The sequence below is a fragment of the Sinohyriopsis cumingii genome, chromosome 11 (assembly GCF_028554795.1).
Source record: "Sinohyriopsis cumingii isolate HCF-2022 chromosome 11, ASM2855479v2, whole genome shotgun sequence".
NCBI classification, from domain to species: Eukaryota; Metazoa; Mollusca; class Bivalvia; order Unionida; family Unionidae; genus Sinohyriopsis; species Sinohyriopsis cumingii.
The window spans coordinates 41,614,113-41,627,119 of NC_142971.1; positions in this window are offsets into that span (position 1 = coordinate 41,614,113).

The following is a 13,007-nucleotide window of genomic DNA, read 5'->3' on the forward strand; positions in this document are numbered from 1 at the left end:
TTGCATAAGCTAACTCTTACTGCATACGTGTGGTAAAAACATGGCTTAAATAGAACGAAACATCATTAACTTGCTCTAAAGGCAAAACTAAAATCACCTACTGCATATTTTAAACCCATTTTTTGATATTTGGACATTTATGTTGGGGTATAGGGTCAGAGTCCACTGCCTATCGAAAATTTGGAATTGGCCGACACCATTGGGTGTGTCTGTATAGGGTAGCCGCTTAGTAGCCGGCCAAGCGAACTTTAATGCAGGTATATCTCGATGAAAGGTGATTCAAGTTTGCTAGACCGGTTTGTAAGCGACTATCCTATGCCGACACCAAACGGTGTCGGCGAATCCAACGTTTCGACTGGCAGTGTGCTCTGACCCTACACCCTCAACGTAAATGTCAAATATCAAAAACGGGGTGATAAGGTTAAGAGGAAACTCGGACTAGGCTCTCATATTGCTTGCTGAATGCCATCTCGTAGGAAGGCAATACCCATAATACAGGTGGCAATGGTCAACTGAATTATGTATGACACGTACTGTGTTAATCAATTTAGTTGGACTTAAGCGTAGATTTCGCATATAATTCATTACTCACCACAGAAGTAATTGCTGTCCTGCATGGAATTCTTACTCATTTGCGGTCAAACGTTTCAGTTGTTTAACGGTTCCTTCTAATCCGTAGCCCAAAGCCAATTATTTAGACATTCAAGGTCTTAGCACTTCATGTGCCACATTCACAACAATTTAAACACTAAAAACTTGTCAATTAAAAATATTAAACAAACAAATGAAAAACTAAACAAATTAACTAAATGTCTGCAAAAGTGAGCTGCCAAATTTACCCAGTCTATTAAACGTTCAATGTTTACATTACTGGCTACATCTGTAAGGAATATCTCCATACTATTCTTAAAAGTAGTTTCGATGTTGCTTTTATAGGAATGTTGAATTAACACGCATTCATCAACTTAAACACAAGTAATTACAGAGATTACTAAAGCTAAAAGAATTGGAAATGGGACACTTGCTGCCCCATTTTAAAGAAGAACCTGTCCAAGCCCTAAATATTTCATCATTCGGATTAGTTGAATAGAAAATATAAATTAGGCAATGATGTTAGTGATAGAGTTCCATCCAAGCAGTCCATGTCAAAATATTGAGAATGCATGTGCATTTATTACGCAGTTTGACAGGGAAGCTTTATGGCAACAAGTAACATAAACACTATTTGTAGAAACAAAGTTGATTACCATAAATATTTATCCATTATAAATGAAGATGACCGTATAGTTTTAATACCTTTTGCAAAGAGTGCGTTAGCAGTGCATACGTCTCATATCATAGATGACAATTTTTATTCGACTCGTTCATAATGGAAGAAAACGCACCATTGGTTCCTGTCGGTATGTGCAGACATTGTCGTTTCTATGGCACAGGATAACAGTTTGGGCCAATCAACAACAATAGCTTCAGCTCAGTATCAATTAGTTCGGCGAGAATGGCCGTTTGTATTTAACTGGACAAATTGTAAAAGTGTAATACATCAATAAAATGATACTTGCCTTGTATCATAATCTTCATCGGACAGTTTTAATTGTAATGTGAAAGAATTTAGGTTTGTGGCATCGATCTATATATTTCTGATGATAAATCATTCTTCCTAACATATCAAACGTTAGTGCATCTGATTCTTTGTGCACAAATACACCTGGTTACGCTGAGTCCATGACACATTATAAGTTTGATAGACTTTAATCTTTTGTTTGTCAAAATAAAAACATTTCTCTTCTGGAATTATACCCCTTGTTAATTTTCTTAGTGCTGCGTTTGGCCAGCAGGTTCATCTTTAACGACACTGCAATCAAGCCTTGGTGGAAATGTTAATAGCCAACATTCCACTTATACAAAAATCAGTCAACACATACGTTAATTTACGGTATAACATGTACTGGGTTTAAAATTCGTTTTTGCCCTGTTTGGCAAACATACGTTTAGGTCAAGGATATGGACCCTCTATGCAAATCAACAACCACACACATTACCCTCCAAATATTGCTCAACGCGAAAGCTTTCGTGAACACCTGTAGCAAACTCTGCCAAGCCAAGCAATACCAAAACACAGAAATATATTTGGAAGCTATATTGGTAATCACTCACATTCAAATCATCAATTGAATCGTCTCTCCCATTTCAATGATAATTATATCGCTTTCCTTGGCATATTAAGCGCTTCCTTAATATTACACTGTCCATGGAAGCCAAACAGTTCAATGCATCATAACGAAACCGTCATAAAAGAAAATAAATGATACGTATACTTTTACCATCACTTAATAAAATAGGTCTATGGTCGGTGTCGCTTTAGGGCGGGAACCGTGAAGAGAATTAAACTGAGGGATGCTGTAGACCTGTATGTCATCCTTAATGTCTACTTTAGTTTCATGACGTCTATACGTGCGCAACCTTTATGGCTTTACGATGACGTTCACTTGCCCATTGACCGAAAATGAACTGCATCCTTACTACCGTGGCTTTTCGTTCTTCTCTCAGAATAGGCGATGTATTAGCAAAAATACAGAACAACATCCTAATTTTATCCAAGTCTCTTTTGTATGGTTTCATCAGGACAGTCTGAAAAGATTTTGTGCAGTTCATTTCAAAGAAATACATGATTCATGCCTTAAAGATATTGATCTAAATGGGTGAATTACCTGTTCATATTGCTATTGTTTTTGCCATATACTTAAAATGCAGTCGAACGAGTTCAGGTCTTTCGTTTTGAGTTCTGGAGATTATTTTTTAAAATAACAATTAAACTCAGATTATGGCATTATTTGGAAAGCTTCCACCATTTGGAAAGCAAACATTATTTGAAAAATTTCTTTGGAAAGCTTATAGTCAATACTATCTGGAAAACTAATTAGAAAGCATACGCTTGAAAAGCTTAGATAAATAAACTATAAAGAATAAATAAACTATAAAGAAATATTAGAACCTTACACTATTTGAAAATGGTACATCATTTAGAAAGAGTAAACTGTACCCTGTTTGAATGCTTTAGAACTTTACACTATTTGGAAAGTTTATACCTGGAAAGCTTACATTATCTGAAAACCTTACACTATTTGAAAAATGTTACACTGTCGGAAAAGCATCAAAATCTACATTATTTAGAATGTTTAGAACCTTACATTATTTGGAAAGCCTAGTATATTACACAATTTGGAATGCTTACGTTATTTTGAAGCGTACTCTGTGTGAAAAGCTTAGAACATTAAACTATTTAGAAAGCGTAAAATCTTACTGGTATGTATATTGCATTTAATTATATCTGATTAATATATACTTATTTGAATTTAATTGTTTGTCAGTTTTAAAGTATTATTTTAGTTTTCATTACATGCTACTGAAATGTAAATTTATTCACTGGAGAGGATACATTTTTTCAGAAAATAGTTTGACCTTGATTGTTCATTTTGTAAACAATCAGGTGTCGATCAAGATCCTGACCTTGCTTCAACATTAGCAGCAACCACGTAAATAAATTATATTTTTATTTTAAAATGATTGGATATTGTCGAGGTCATTAAAGGTCTACGTGTTTAAGATGTAAAAATTGTTTTTAGTTTTTATTTCTTAGAGTAAAATGATTGTTTGTTTTTCTTCAGGGCCACACTGGGTGTACACAGTATTTAAGAAGTACATAATTTCTACGAGGTTTTGGAATATCATCACGTGACCCCTTTTAGCGTTGTAGAATACGATATAACCTTTGTTTTGGAGAGATATTCTCAGTATTAGTTGTGCTGTTACACTGGAAGTTGTATTTGTACTGTTTGGAATGATTTCAAATTACTTGGATTCAAAAGGATTAATTCTTTTGTCCTGGAAAATAAGTGTGCTTATATGAAATTCCTGAGCAAGGACAGATCTTATAAAAATTTATTTGGATTTCCAAAACCGGAGTGATATTTCCTGATTCTACAAGGAACTGTAGACTTCAACACTACATATTACAGCATAGGTCATCATCTTCCATCTTCGATTCTTCGTCGGGACTCGAACATGAAATCATTAGAACATTTTGTTATTAGGACTTTTACAATTGTATTCTTGGATTAGTTTTGGATTTGATTCTTAACACCATAAGTTCGTATTTTTTTCATTTGTACAGAATTTTTCCAGGAAAATAAATTATTATGTTTTGCAAAGCTTGTTGTTTTCACTGTTTCTTCTGTTATTGTTTATTCGAGCCTAAACACGTAACATAAGAATTGGGGAGCTCGTCCTAAGGATAATTTTGAATTTTGGCTAGAATATTTCAGAAAATATTGTTTTTTATATATAAAATATCAATTCCCTTAGCTGTTGAAATCTTCAGTGAAATCGGCAAGACTTTTCTAAAATGTCATCAAAGGTGGAAATCTTTCTTTCAAATCCTACACAGGAACAACTAGATCTTTTCAAAAAAGATGAATTGATTCAGCTTGACAGAAAATACTATCCTTCTGAGGTAAAGGTTTCCTTGACGAAACAGGAAATAAAATAAATTTGGTTCAGTACTTGGTAGAAAAGAATGTTTTGAATAAAAGTGCTTTGGTTTCGATAAGTAAATCTGCACCAGACTCTGACACAAAAGTAAAGGAGTTAGAATTAAAATACAAGATGGAATTGGAGTTAAGGAAGCTGGAACTTCAGAAAGAAGAAATAGAGAAAGAAAGAGAGATGCGCATGCAGTTACAAAAACCAAAGACAAGTGCAGTTACAATATGAGAGAGAGAGAGAGAGAGAGAGAGAGAGAAAGAAAAACAAATGCATTGACAAGCGGAAGAAAAACAGAAAGAAAGACAAATGCAATTACAAAGAGAACAAATTCAAGAGAGAGAGAGAGAGAGAGAGAGAGAGAGAGAGAGAGAGCGATGCAAAGAGAGAAGATGGAGTGGGAATATCAATTTAAAATGAAGGAAATGGAACTGGCAAGCGAAAAGCACATTCATTGTTCAAATACAAATTTAGGTTAGAATCTTGCAAAGAATATTATATTAGTGCACTCTTTCAGAGAAAAAGAAGTAGACAAGTATTTTCCTTATTTTGAAAAAGTTGCTGAATTTTTTAAATGGCCAAGGGAGCATTGGACTCAATTAATATAATGTGTACTCACTGTTGAAGCTAGTAATATTTACCGTTCACTGTCAGTTCAACAAAGTGGTGACTATGACACGGTCAAAGAATACATCTTATGGGGTTATGAGTTAGTACCTGAAGCTTATCGGCAAACATTCAGAAACAAGAGAAATGAAGCTGGACAAACTCATGTCGAATTTGCTAGAGAAAAAGAGCAGTTATTTGATAGATGGTGCTTAGTAAAGAAAGTTGAACAAGATTATGAAAGTCTCAAACAACTTATATTACTTGAAGAATTCAAAATTTGTGTCCATAATGACATTTAGTCTTATCTTGACGAGCATCAGATTGAAACCTTGGAAAATGCTGCTCATGCTGCTGATGAGTATTCTTTAACTCATAAAGTTCCTTTTGTAAAAGAAACTTCTACTTAACAGTTTTCTGGCAGAAACGTATTTCAGCCTAATACATGCCCTTCTAAAAACCAAACGTCAGAGAAGCTTGATTCAAGATCCTTGTCTCTTCCTACGTGTACCTATTGCAAGAAAAAAGGACACGTTATTTCTGAATGCTACAAATTGAAAAATAGGTATCATAATCAAGACAGACCTATTCCAAATGCTCTTATTTCTAAGAGGTCAAGGTCACGCACATGTATTGAAAACAATACATTTGTTGGGTCTAATAAACCCCAGTCTCATTTTATTATGGAGAATTATGAACCATTCATATCGAAGGGTTCTATATCACTCTTGGGTGATTTGGCCAGTCCAATCTATATTAAAATGTTAAGGGACACATGAGCGTCTCAGAGTATTTTTTTCTCAGGTACTTTGTCTTTTTGTGAGAAGTCTTCTTCTAATGAGAGTGTTCTTATTGAGGGAGCAGGTGCGGCTTTGATTATGTTCCACTCCATTGCGTAAATTTGACATCAGACATAGTGTTAGGATGCGTGACAGTGGGAACAGTCTCTGTTTTACCCGTTGAGGGCATTCATGTATTACTAGGCAACGACCTAGCTGGAGACAAGGTTGTGGTTAATCCACTTGTAACTGACAAGCTTTGCTTGAAACAGAAAGTCGATCCAGTTGAAATAATTTTCCCTGATTTATTTCCAGCTCGTGCAGTTACCAGATCTATGGCATAGAAAGCTCTTTATAATGATGTTGATAAGGAAAGTATTCCTTTAGCTGACACATGTATTGGTCAGGTTTTTGATGAGAAGGTATTGATCACAGTGATCCTCTTTTAACTACTCATTCTCATTATTCTAATCATGGTGATAAACGAGAATCACTTGTCGTCGAACAGAAAAACGATCCTGAGATCTCCTGTTTGGTAAGACCACTAGTGAAACTGAAGCTACTGAAGTTCCTGTCCGTTAGTTCATTAAAAATGGAATTCTTATGAAACAATGGAGACCTCCTTATGGACCTGCTGATGACGAATGGTCAGTGATCTATCAAATTGTAGTTCCAAGGTCTTACAAACAGGAAATACTTAGTCTGGCCCATGAAAAAACTCCTTTGGCTGGTCATTTATGGATCAGTGACACTTATCACAAGACCTTAACTTACTTCTATTTGCCATAAATCAAAAGTGATGTTGGTAAATACTATAGATCATGTCATACCTGTCAAATGGTAAGAAAACCAAATTAGAATATTCACAAGGCTCATCTACAACCTATTCCTGCCTTTGACGACCCATTTAGTAGAATTATGGTAGATTGTGTTTGTCCCTTACCTAAGACAAATTCAGGTAACCAATATATGTTGACCATTATGTATGCGTCAACAAGGTTTCCAAAGACAATTCCCTTGATGAACATAAAATCTAAAATACTAGTAAAAGCTTTGATAGAGTGTTTTTAATACATATTCAATTTGGCCTTCCCCAGCCTGTACAGTCTGATCAAGGCTCAAAGTTCATGTCCGGAAATTTCCAGCAAGTTATGTGCGAATTTAGGATTTCATCAATTCAAATCTTCTGTGTATGACCCTGAGAGCCAAGGGATATTAGACTGTGAAAAATATGATTCGATCATATTGTTTGGATACGGATAAAGACTGGGATGAAGGCATGCATTTACTATTGTAAGCTGTTAGGGAATCAGTTCAAGAATCTTTAGGTTACAATCCATTTGAACTTTGTTTTGGGCACACTGTGCGTGGACCATTGAAGTTATTGAAAGAAACTACTTTCTAATGAGGATTCTGAAATTATTCTTCTTGATTATGTCTCTAATTTTAAGTATAAGTTGTCAAAAACATGTGAGGTCGCAAGAGCAAATATGTACTCTACTCAATCCAAAATGAAATCAAGATATGATAAAAACTCGAAGAAAAGGAGATTTAAGCCTTGTGATAGAGATCTGGCGCTCTTGCTCATACCACAAAATCCTTTTCAGGCTAAGTATTATGGTCGCTACACAGTTGACAGGAAAATAAATGATTTAAATTACATCATAAATACTCTTGGCAGGCGTAAACAAAAACAACTTAGTCACGTAAACATGCTAAAAGAGTATATTGAAGGAGATGGACAGGTTAAACATCCAATTAACTGAGTTGTATCAGTCCGACAAAGTGAAGATTTAAGTGAAGAAATATCATCGGATTATACTGATATTGGAGTGATAAATCATCGGAATTCAGAAATTATGAAACATCTGGACCGGAAACTTGCACATTTGCAAGGGCAAGAAAGAAATGATCTTAAACAGTTAATATATGAGCACTTATTTCTAGATGTTCCTGCAAGAACCAACACAATTTTCCATGACGTTGAAATTGAAAATTATAAACCTGTCAAACAAAACCCGTACAGGATGAACCCTCTCAAACAGGAATACTTGAAGAAAGAAATTCAATATTTGCTGGAGAATGATTTTATAGAGCCCATTAAAAGTGAATGGACTTCACAATGCATACATGTTCCAATACCAGATAAAACTTTCCATACGTGTACTGATTATAGGAAGGTGAATAGTGTGACAAAAACAGAGTTATTCCCATTACCAAGAATCGATGACTGTATTGATGAGATCGGGAATGCCAATTATGTCACCAAATTTTTGACCTACTAGAAGGATTTTGGCAAATTGCACTAACGGAAAGAGCGAAGGAAATTTCGATATTCGTGACTCAAGATGGACTTTACCGATATAAAGTAATGCCGTTTATGATGAAAGGGTCGCCAAGTACATTTCAACGTCTCATGAAAATGATCACCTCTGGTCTAGACAATTGTGATGCTTACATCGATGATGTCATTATCTACAACGACACCTGGAAAGAACATTTAGTAACAAATCGGAAATTCCTTGACAGACTCACTGATGCATGTTTGACAATTAATTTATCTATAAGTCAGTTCTGCCGCGTTAGTGTAACTTTTCTAGGACACATCGTTGGGCATGGACAAGTTAAGCCTATAGATGATAAGGTCAAGGCTATCTCTGAATTTCCTGTGCCTTTTAATTAAAAGCAACTGATGAGATTTTTGGGTATGGCCGGGTACTATCGAATTTTCCCCCCAAATTTTATATCATTGCGGAACCTCTGACAAATGTATTGAGTAAGAAAAACAAGTTCTTTTGGACTGAAAAATGTCAGGAGGCTTTTGACTAGTAGAAACGCATACTTAAAAGCGTGCCAGTTATTACAGCTCCAAATTTCAGGCAATCATTTAAAATGTATGTTCATGCAAGTGATGTTGAGGTTGGAGCAGTTTTGATTCAAGAAGACGAAAATGGTATTGATCATCCAGTGTGCTATTTTTCTAAGTAATTAAATAAGCACCAAAGAAATTATTCAACAAGCGAGAAGGAATGTTTGGCCTTGATAATGGCATTACAACATTTTGAAGTTTGCCTTAGTACAGCTACTTCTTCGACTAGTGTATTTAGTGACCACAACAGCCTTACTTTTATCGGCAAAATGAAAACTACTAAGGTGGAAATTGTTGTCACAGAAATACAATCTTGACATCAGGCACATCAAGGAAAAACATAATTTAATAGCAGACGCACTTTCCCGTGTATAACAATGTATTGTTTCATGTACACTGTGTGTAATTTATACGAGTTCTTTGTAACCTCATGTATAATTAGTCTGTGGTAAAAAGAAAGTTTTATGTGTAAATCTTTCTTTTCTTTATGGGGGAAGTGTTATATATATATATATATATATATATATATATATATATATATATATATATATATATATATATATATATATATATATATATATATATATATATATATATATATATATATATATATATATATATATATATATTTGATTTAATTATATCTGATTTTATATATATATATATATATATATATATATATATATATATATATATATATATATATATATATATATATATATATATATATATATATATTGCAAGTTAATTGTTTGTCAATTTTAATTTTGTATATATATTTTTCATTACATGCTATTGAAATGTAAATTTATTCACTAGAGATGATATTTTTTCCAGAAAATAGTTTGACCTTGATTGTTCATTTTGTAAACAACCAGGTGTTGTTCTAGATCCTGACCTTGATTCAAAATCAGTAGCAACCACGCAAATAAGTTCTATTTTTATTTTAAAATGATTGGTTGTTTTCGAGGTCATGATGGGACTACGTGTTTAAGATGTAAACAATTTTTTTATTTTATATTTCTTAGAGTAAAACGATTGTTTCTTTTCTGGGCCACACTGGGTGTACGTGATCTTTAACAAGTACATATCTTCTGTGAGATTCTTGAACATGATCACGTGATCCCTTTTTGCGTTTTTGAATACGATATAACCTTTGTTCTGGAGAGATATTCTCGGTGTTATTTGTGCTGTTACACTGGAAGTTGTATGTTGTTCTGTTTGGAGTTATTTCATATCATGAACTCTAGTGTGAATATATTTTGAATGATGAACTCTAGTGAGAATACGTTTTAAATCATCAACTCTTGTGAGAATACATTTTTAATGATGAACTCTATTCAGATTACATTTTGAATGATGACCTCTTGTGAGAATACATTTTGAAAGATGAAATCTAGTGAGAATATATTTTGGAAGATGAACTCAGCGAGAAGGCATTTCGAAATATTAACTCCAGTGAGAACATATTTAAAATCATGAACTCTAGTGAAAATACATTTTGAATTATGTACGTTTGTGAGAATACATTTTGAATTATGAACTCTAGTAAGAATATATTTTAAATCATGAACTCTTGTGAGAATGCATTTTAAATCATAACCTCTTGTGAGAATACATTTTAAAGCATGACCACTTGTGAGAATAGATTTTGAATGATGAACGCTAGTGATAATATATTTTAAATCATAATCTCTTGTGAGAATACATTTTGATTCATGAACTCTAGTGAGAATACATTTTAAATCACGAACATTTACATCATGAATTTATGGAACCTTCTTAACCTTTCTTCACCCACAAGCTTTTAAATTGGTTTACACAAAGATTCTTTGTTATAAAATATTACTCGACTCGAAACAGTACTCGAAAATATTTTGATCCATCAGAAGTCCCCATTTGAACATTTCGAGTAGATTTCCCTATCTGGAGAAACTGTTCTGATTCGAAATATCGAGTAAACATTGACTGAGGGTCTTTATTTGGGGGCTTCGAATTTCTTGATCAAGAAAGACCAAAATGCATAGGGGGACCAACTTAAAGTGAAAATACATGTACTGTATTTTCCGCAAAACCCCCCATATAACTTTTCATGGGAGTATGTTGAATTTAGTATCGTATGTACTTGATAGCGGTTGAAATAACAGACATGCTCAATAGCAGAAAAGATAAAATAATGAACACACAGCCTTTAAGCATGTCGCTCAGGAAGATATGGTCGAGATTTTGCGATATGTCGGAAATATAAATCATGATTAAAAGATTGTATGCGAAGCAGACGACATTGTCGATGCGCTCTTGTCTTTTCCACTGAGACAAATAAAATGTAATATTTTAGATGAAATGGATGATATCAATGGAGACGATACAATTAGTTTCGCAAATTGATGTTTTGCTGAGGAGAATGGCAAAAGTCTTTTAGTATATGGGATTGGTAGAGTAATTTGTTTTTAGGACGCCTGATTTCGTAATACATTTCCGTTTAAAAATGCACGATGCTGGAAATGCTATACCCAAAGTATTATATACATCTCAGTCAAAATTTGCAGTAAAATTCGGAATTAAATTTCAATTTATTAAATTATATGGCTGTCATATATTTATGTAATAGGACAAAATAGTATTGAGAGTTTGAAGAATTAGTTCAACCAAAAGCAAAATAAGTGTGCATCAGAGACATACAACATTTTGATATCGTTGGCCTAGCCATAACGAAGGCGTTTTGGAACAAGCTTAAGTTTTGTTGGGCAATGGTAGTAAATTCCACATTAACCGATCCAGCCTGATTTGTGAATTCGGTATCGCTACTCACGTCTCAAAGTCAGTCAAAACTCTGCTAAGAGTGATTTTGGAAAATAGTACGATAACGATGATTAAGACGACGATCCTTTTTGTCGACAGTACAATTGTCATGGGTTTTAATGCGCAAAAAAGACGACATGTTGCATCCATGACAAATGTAATATTTAATCTTCAGATCTAAATGTTATAGATCTTGGCTAGAAAAAAAGAATGACTCGAGTTTCCAAAACGATTAAGAGGCACTTATAATGTTAATTTATATGATGTTGATCTTAGGCGTAGACGCTTTCTCCCGCTGATTGAAGTCACACGTTTTGTAAGTTGATGATGAAAATAACGATAACTGCCAATAATTCGCACATTCCATCAATTAATAAACAGGATGCCTTGATTTCTTCTACCTCACACAGCATATTTAGGATTCTTTTCCACATAATATCTGATTTGGCACGGTATTCAAAAGCCTTTTTTCACTTCAGTGTTGCCTTGGATTTATGCTCTGTAATTGCTAGTTGTTAATATATATATATATATATATATATATATATATATATATATATATATATATATATATATATATATATATCACTGGACATTATTTCTTAACTGTACCTTAACATGACAAAGATTTGTGTTTAGAGTATGTCTTATCTTTAATGCTGACTGGCTTGTGTCTTATATCTCACGCGTCAGATATTTAAACAGATGGATAATTTCATTCCCATCTGCATCTGGGTACAGCAAAGCCAGTCTTTAGATTCAACTTTAATTTGAATAACGTATCACTTTTCAAAGCAATTCATAACCGATAATAAAAAATCACATTTCATCATAATAAAACATGGGAAAAGTCAGAGGTTGACGTAATTCACATTTCAGGCTCATGTTGAAATGCCTTTCCTCATTGACAGAGACTAAACAATATCACATTTCTGTCATGAAGTTATAAAATCATATACATTTAGAAATGCTATACAGAAACGTTTCTAATTTTTCCTCGTCTTACATTTAATCTTCGCAAATATTCATGTTGCAAATACCACCGTATATGCCCGATTATATCTCATACGTCTGCATAATGATTCGTCAGATCAGGGTCTACGCTATTTGTTCTGATGAGTAGTCCTAAGAAGGTACATAGATCTGGGTCTGTACCTTAGCTGGATCCGACTAACAAAGAGATTATAGACGGTAATTATGTTTACCAATAGTATGTCATCTACATTTGTCATTTTTACTTCTTTTTTTTATATTTTTTTTTTTTTTGGGGGGGGGGACCAGACAGATGCCCCTACCCCCATTTCCAAAAAAAAAGTATTTTATGTTTGTGTGTTTCCCCCTCAGATGTTTTGTATGTTTTATTTAAAACAAAATTTTATATAAAAAATTTAGTCTTTAGATATTTTGATGGA